Raw genomic sequence first — 7,735 nt, 5'->3', positions numbered from 1 at the left:
CACACAAGACTCACCAGTGACGCCCAGATATAAAAGATAGAAAGTGAAAAAAAAAGTACAAAGTTGTACAGCACTGAAGATCAAAAGTTGAAAAAGGTTGTGCCAAATACGGCATTGTTTTTATGCCCGGTATAAGAACATTCTTATTTCATATATAGAACAATTCATGCTATTGCAAACAGTAAATTTTATCAAATGAATATGAAATAGATATACATAATGAAACTGAAGTATTAACTAATTACAGAAAATTAAACCCGAATTCATAATGCTAAGACAAACACAGAATAGACACACCCGAATCAGTCCAGGCATCAACGCAATAAATCATAAAAATGACGTCAAATACGATGGCAACAAGGCACAAACGTTACGTCACTTTTAGATTTATGAAATTTAGAAACAGCATGACGTCACATATGAAAAACTATAATTCAAAAGTAAGGTAGAATTAGGTTTGATTTAAGATTATATTAGAACTAAATACTGATATTACATTTAATCAAAATGCATATTGCAAAACTTATTAATAGCAATTAACTGTAATATATATATGCCCAGTTTTGTGGGGCGTCCGTTTGGCTGTGCGGGATGTATCAAGTTCGCAGTCACGTCCGGTCAGAAGGGGGACGTTAAATCCGATGCCTCGTGGAAAGAGTGTGTCAAGCTCTTTGAACGTTAGGAACCCTTGCAACAACTCTTTGAGGGGTCCGTAGGTGGCTTGTTGCAAGCCAACATTTCTGTCCCTGTCCAATATACCCTCTTTTTCCGGTGGCAGTCCACATTTCTCCGACCATCATACCTGAATGGCCTCTATTGTTTCAACCTACCTATTGTATTTATTGTGAACTTGTTCTCGTCCTGAATTTGCAGGAAATATTTGCCACTGGACGTTAAGCAACCACAATCAATCAATTTTTTTGTTGGCTGAAGCATGTATCCTCCCATTCACATTGACATTTATCAATGCTCTGATTCCTTTCACGGATTTGGCTATACCTTTTGGAACTTTTGGATTATAGCTCTTCATCTTTAATATAAGCTTTGGATTTCAAATATTTTGGCAACGAGCTTCACTGAAGAGACATGTTTTGTCGAAATGCGCATCTGGTGCAAGAAAATTGGTACCGTTAATTTTATTATCGCATACTGGCTTTGCAACATCATTAGGAAAATGTTGGTAAGAATCATTTTCTTTGATAAAGTTTAGATGCATATATTGTTGTCTTAAATTTTCAGGCAAGTGGAAATCTATGACAAACATTTATAGATGTATGTTTCTGTTTGTTTACTTCCTTCGGCCATTTAATCAAGCATGTGTAATATGATATCTGGTACTTCTTCATTTGATTTGTCCATAAAGGACTTTTAAATATGTACAACGATTACAGTGTTGTTGATGACAAGTCAAACAAAATAGCTTTGAGGATGATATATATAATACCCCAGGAAAGAAACCTGCAGAAGGAATATAGGAGATTGTTCTGAATCTTCTTATTGGCACTCACATCACATCTGCCTATATTATCTAATCATAATACAATTTTTGAAGGTATAATTCTTTAATTCAATCTCATTGTATCAGTTAATTATTATTTGAGAAGTAACTACATAAATTTTTGAAAGCTTAAATCATTTATTTACTCTCATAATACACAGTAAAAAAAATGAATGCCAAATCATCTTATGAAAATATGAAGGTAGATTATTCACGTCCAGAGTCTACAAATTATGTCTTTTCCATCTGTGAATTATATAATAAGTGAATACGTGAATTTTATTGTTTTGACTAAAATCAAGGAGTTGGTCAATTGTACTAGATACAACTACATACGGTATAACAGATCAACATAACATATATCTCAATTAAATAGAAGAAAAAATCAATTGTAATTGAAATAAAAACTTTATATTACAACTATTTTAAAATATCGTGCTACAGTTGGGTGCAGACAAAGCATTACATAAAGGAATCGCAAGTTAACGCGGCGTGCACATATTTCGTTAGTTTACTTTAAATTTCGCGTTTACTAGTAAACGCCCGTTTACTTCATTTACGTTCACGCAGTCAAAATGGAAATTTCTAAAATCTAATACTCGTCGTGTGCATTTGTAAATTTATAACATGATTTAATATTTTACGTATATGAACCTTAACATTAAAAACACTTTTTATTAGAAATATAAGCATTTATTTCTTGCAAAAACTTTCAATTTTTCTGTTCAAAATTTACATGTACAAATATCGACTCACGAATGTAAACTGAAAGTCTTTTATGCAAAAATTAATTTTCTATAATGATGTGATATATTAGGTAAGTGTATCCAGGATACGAGGACCATTTGCGTTATCGCGCGTTTACTACGAAGAGTAAAGCTATAATGGATAAACACTAATTATCAACATGACAGGCCCAGACTGCAAAAAAGGCAACATGTTTAAATGCTTTAACAGAGGACAACCTTCTCTCACACCTGCCACAGTGTTCCACTCATTTTCTCTTTATTTGCTTAAGAGTAAAATTATGTCATTGCAGCATTTGCCATGGCGTTGTCAGTTTGTTTTAGATTTATGAGTTTGACTGTCCCTTTGGTATCTTTCGTCCCTCTTTTGTTCTAGATCTTTGATAATTTAAAATAAAATGTAAACAAAAACAATTCATACCTATACCTATTACATGTATTAGTATAGGTTCAAATATCAGATGTATCTGAAATAAAATTTGAAAATACAAATCTAACTTCAATGCTACAATTGGATGGGTCTCGGTGGATAGACCTGGCAAAATTCCTGAAGAGACTCAATTAATTTCTAGCCATCTTCAATAGTTGTCCTCTTCTGACCAGCTGAAATACATGTGCAAGAAAATTAGCATAATAAAACAATTTATATAATAAGAAACCTTGCAGATGGTAAAATACCTCTTACATCAACAGTAGGAATAATTAAGTACAAATAGTAATAATACTACTGCAAACTACTTATTTCCTACTGAATGCAAAAATATGAATAAACTCACCAGAAGTGTAACCATATAAACATGTAAATATTTTTTTCACAATTAAATCATTTTGAATACTTTTAATGTACATGTATTGTTAATAATGTGATACTTCTGGATTCACCACTGTATGTGAACTTGACATAACATCAATGACATGACATGTTGACAACACTGTTAATCCGATAAATAAACAAATTAGATTAATATTGATACGTGACAAGTATTAAAAAACAATTAAAGATTAAAGAAACAATAATAAGTACCAGCAAAGAAAAGTATAACTACAGTATATCAAAGTCGAATGAGATTTTTTATTTGATATCATGGTAGTTGTTGCCTTAAAGCTATTTCTCCTCATCCTCATCTCGATCTTTCTCATAAATTGATAATATGATAATTCTTTACAATACAATGAGGTGTTTTTATAAAAGTGTAACGGAAATCGGTCTTAGTTCATTTATTTTGATGTGAAATACCAGTTGTCTTTCCCTATTAATTGTGTTTCTATATGTTAATAAGTTTCTCCATAGTTGGAGCACCGTCTATTTGTTAAAACACCCCTAAAGTTGGTATAATCTTATTTTTTCACCCCTTCAAGTATAATGGACCGTTCCATGTGGTAGTATATAAACCGGCTCAAGACAGAGAAACTTTGTCAGTTTTATGTGGACCGTTGAAGTGATAACATCAGGGATTATTTTCCAACTGGTAAGTAGAGTGAATTAAGTGATTCCAAAGGATATATAAATAGTGTTCGGATTTATATGTGGATATTGCAATAGTGATTGTGATACAATGTATAAAGTGAATCTGATATATATAAGTCGTTATTGTATTAATGAAAATACAAGGTGTATACTTGCTGGTGTTGCAAGTTGTACTATGTGGAAGTGTGAATACTTCATAGATTTGTATTAGTGAGAATACAAGGTGTTTACTTGCTGGTGTTGCAAGTTGTTATATTGTGGAAGTGTATTAGTACAAGTGCACTGTGTTAAACCTTACCAGTTGGATAATATTCATTGTGTGGGAACTCAAAGGGATAGTTAGTGCGTGAGTTCAGCTGTGTTATATATATATTCCTTGTGAAATGAAACATTGTGCAAGTGTAATTGTGTCATTGTGTAATTGTGGTTAGTTGCAGACTAACAAGGTGATACTACATATTGGTGGACGTTGTAAATAGAAGTTGTATATATGTGATTTTGTGTTCATACGTTTTGTGTAATACTTACTTGATGCATGTTGCAAAGTAATCTGTTGGTGACATGGTGTAATAAAGGGTCGTATGCATGTTGCATAATAATCTGTTAGTGACATTGTGAATAAATCGGTCTGATACATGTTGCATAGTGATTGCATAGTAACATTGTGTATATATATTCCGTTATGAAACATTGTGTCTGTGCATTGTGAATGAGGTACTTCACCCGGCATTTTGAATAATGTGCATTGTGTGGCGTATATATTTGACATTGTGAATTCATTTAAGGGTGTGTTAATTGTTTTAGATAGGACAACTTCTTGTGGTGAAAAAAATGAGTTGAACACTTGAAATCCTGATTTATTCAGATACGGATCCATTGATCACCCGGTTACACGTTACAAATTTGGTGGCAGCGGTGGGATTTCATGTGTTGATTTTGTTACTGTTAATACTAATACGATTGAACCAGTTTTTATTTAAAGTTATTTGTGTGTTGTGTTTGTAGTCAAAGTATAGTACAATTTTAGTAAGAAGGAACATTAAGTCAGTTGAAATTGAAATGGCATAAAAATCTGTTTGATTCGGAAATTGCAGTTTTAACAAGTGAAATTGGAAAATTGGAATATTGCCTCAGACACAGTTTTATGCATTCAGCCTCTAATTCTTTGCAAAAGGAAAATGATTCAGGAATTACAGATGGTGTTGAACTATTTAGAGATACTGTAGTGTTTGGAAGAAAGTAGTCATGAGCGTTTTGGGGTTAAGGATTACTGTGAAGAGTAGACGATTGGATGTATCATATGTGTATATAGACAGTTTTGTAGTGTATATAGTGTACATATAGTTAAGTATGAGTCCGTCGGATGGGGACGTTAAATCCGAGGCCCCATGTACAGGAACATGTCACGTCCTGTGCATGTAAAAGACCCCTCCTGCAGATTTCGTTAAGAGTAGGCTCCTTGGGGCCGCTGCAGAGGCAAAATTTGTTAGAGACCTTTTAAATTTATCCTTTGGCAGTGACGCTCAAAATTGCAGACGTAAATAGAAAGAGTTTCATGTTGGAAACAGGGATATTTTGAAGTAGGAAGTTTTAAAAAGTTTTATTCGGACAAAAAGAGAAATACTGTGAATAGTGATTGTGCATAAGAAGAAAGTTCAATATGTTTGATATGGCTGACTGGAATTTGGACATTTAGGTAGACTTTGTATCTACGGGTTGTGCCTTGTGATGTCATCAGTTAAGACCTGATGGACAAAAGGGTAGCCTGACATTATTGTCGGATGTAATGGTGCCTAACGTTGTGGTCAGAAGATATGTCCAATGGAAATAGTGCCTGCACTATGGTAGAGTTTGGGTATGAAAAATGACCACATTGATAGATGATTTATCAGCATGTCAGATGTATTCAAGGAGTCATGCGAGGACGCATGATTTTTGAGGCGTGGGTAGTGTAACGGAAATCGGTCTTAGTTCATTTATTTTGATGTGAAATACCAGTTGTCTTTCCCTATTAATTGTGTTTCTATATGTTAATAAGTTTCTCCATAGTTGGAGCACCGTCTACTTGTTAAAACACCCCTAAAGTTGGTATAATCTTATTTTTTCACCCCTTCAAGTATAATGGACCGTTCCATGTGGTAGTATATAAACCGGCTCAAGACAGAGAAACTTTGTCAGTTTTATGTGGACCGTTGAAGTGATAACATCAGGGATTATTTTCCAACTGGTAAGTAGAGTGAATTAAGTGATTCCAAAGGATATATAAATAGTGTTCGGATTTATATGTGGATATTGCAATAGTGATTGTGATACAATGTATAAAGTGAATCTGATATATATAAGTCGTTATTGTATTAATGAAAATACAAGGTGTATACTTGCTGGTGTTGCAAGTTGTACTATGTGGAAGTGTGAATACTTCATAGATTTGTATTAGTGAGAATACAAGGTGTTTACTTGCTGGTGTTGCAAGTTGTTATATTGTGGAAGTGTATTAGTACAAGTGCACTGTGTTAAACCTTACCAGTTGGATAATATTCATTGTGTGGGAACTCAAAGGGATAGTTAGTGCGTGAGTTCAGCTGTGTTATATATATATTCCTTGTGAAATGAAACATTGTGCAAGTGTAATTGTGTCATTGTGTAATTGTGGTTAGTTGCAGACTAACAAGGTGATACTACATATTGGTGGACGTTGTAAATAGAAGTTGTATATATGTGATTTTGTGTTCATACGTTTTGTGTAATACTTACTTGATGCATGTTGCAAAGTAATCTGTTGGTGACATGGTGTAATAAAGGGTCGTATGCATGTTGCATAATAATCTGTTAGTGACATTGTGAATAAATCGGTCTGATACATGTTGCATAGTGATTGCATAGTGACATTGTGTATATATATTCTGTTATGAAACATTGTGTCTGTGCATTGTGAATGAGGTACTTCACCCGGCATTTTGAATAATGTGCATTGTGTGGCGTATATATTTGACATTGTGAATTCATTTAAGGGTGTATTAATTGTTTTAGATAGGACAACTTCTTGTGGTGAAAAAAATGAGTTGAACACTTGAAATCCTGATTTATTCAGATACGGATCCATTGATCACCCGGTTACACGTTACAAAAGCAATAACTTAGAAAATCTTATAAAACTACTGGAACACTTATCAGTCATGTATTTTTCATATGACAACTTTTTATAAATTTTCACCGTTTGAAATTTTACGAAAAATTTGATCGAAGTGACCTAATGGACCCCCTAAAATAGGGTATTTTGAAGAAAATAACCAAAATTGACAGACAAACCCTCATAGCCATAATTTATGGTATAACAGTTCAAGATGTTGCTTAACACAATGAATATATATATATATGATAATTCCGTTGTTCATTTCAAATAGTATTTATCTTCAAAATGCGGACCCCGGACGTAGAAAAAAAGGTGGAGGGTACCAAGAAAGAAACGTCTTGAGTGGAAGTTTGATAAAGTCTATGCATTTACCGTATAAGTTACTCCGTAAGTGAGTTTGTTTGTGACACATCCTTCTTCCACTTATGTATTAACTAAGTTACACATGACATAGGCCCAAACATAAATAGTGTAAAATTTCATCACAATGACATTGGTTTCATTCCCCTGGACTACAACCGCTCCGTCATATTTTTTCACTTGTGTCCACCAACAACGACCCAATCCTTCACTTTCAAAATACTTTCTGTGTGCTAATGTGAGTAAATTGTTAGCTTTAGCTAGTATTTTGATAGTAGTTGAGATATTACCCACAAGAGCACAACCTGCAGTAGGCCGATAATTGCTAGGACTTGAACAGTTTTGAATCTGAAGACTTCAGATTTTGATCCGACTTTTCAGAGTTGCATCCATATGATGATCATAAGATTTTTGTAAGACTGCTGAATTTGTAATCCATTATATCATATTTTTCAAGTCTGCATGTCCCTTTCTGCATTATTCAAATCTGCAACCTGTCTGCTCAAGATGGGGCAAAAAGGGGGGGGGTA

Source organism: Mytilus galloprovincialis, chromosome 11 (assembly GCF_965363235.1).
Source record: "Mytilus galloprovincialis chromosome 11, xbMytGall1.hap1.1, whole genome shotgun sequence".
Lineage (NCBI taxonomy): Eukaryota > Metazoa > Mollusca > Bivalvia > Mytilida > Mytilidae > Mytilus > Mytilus galloprovincialis.
The sequence above is the reverse complement of the archived record's forward strand: the minus strand, read 5'-3'. Positions refer to the sequence as shown.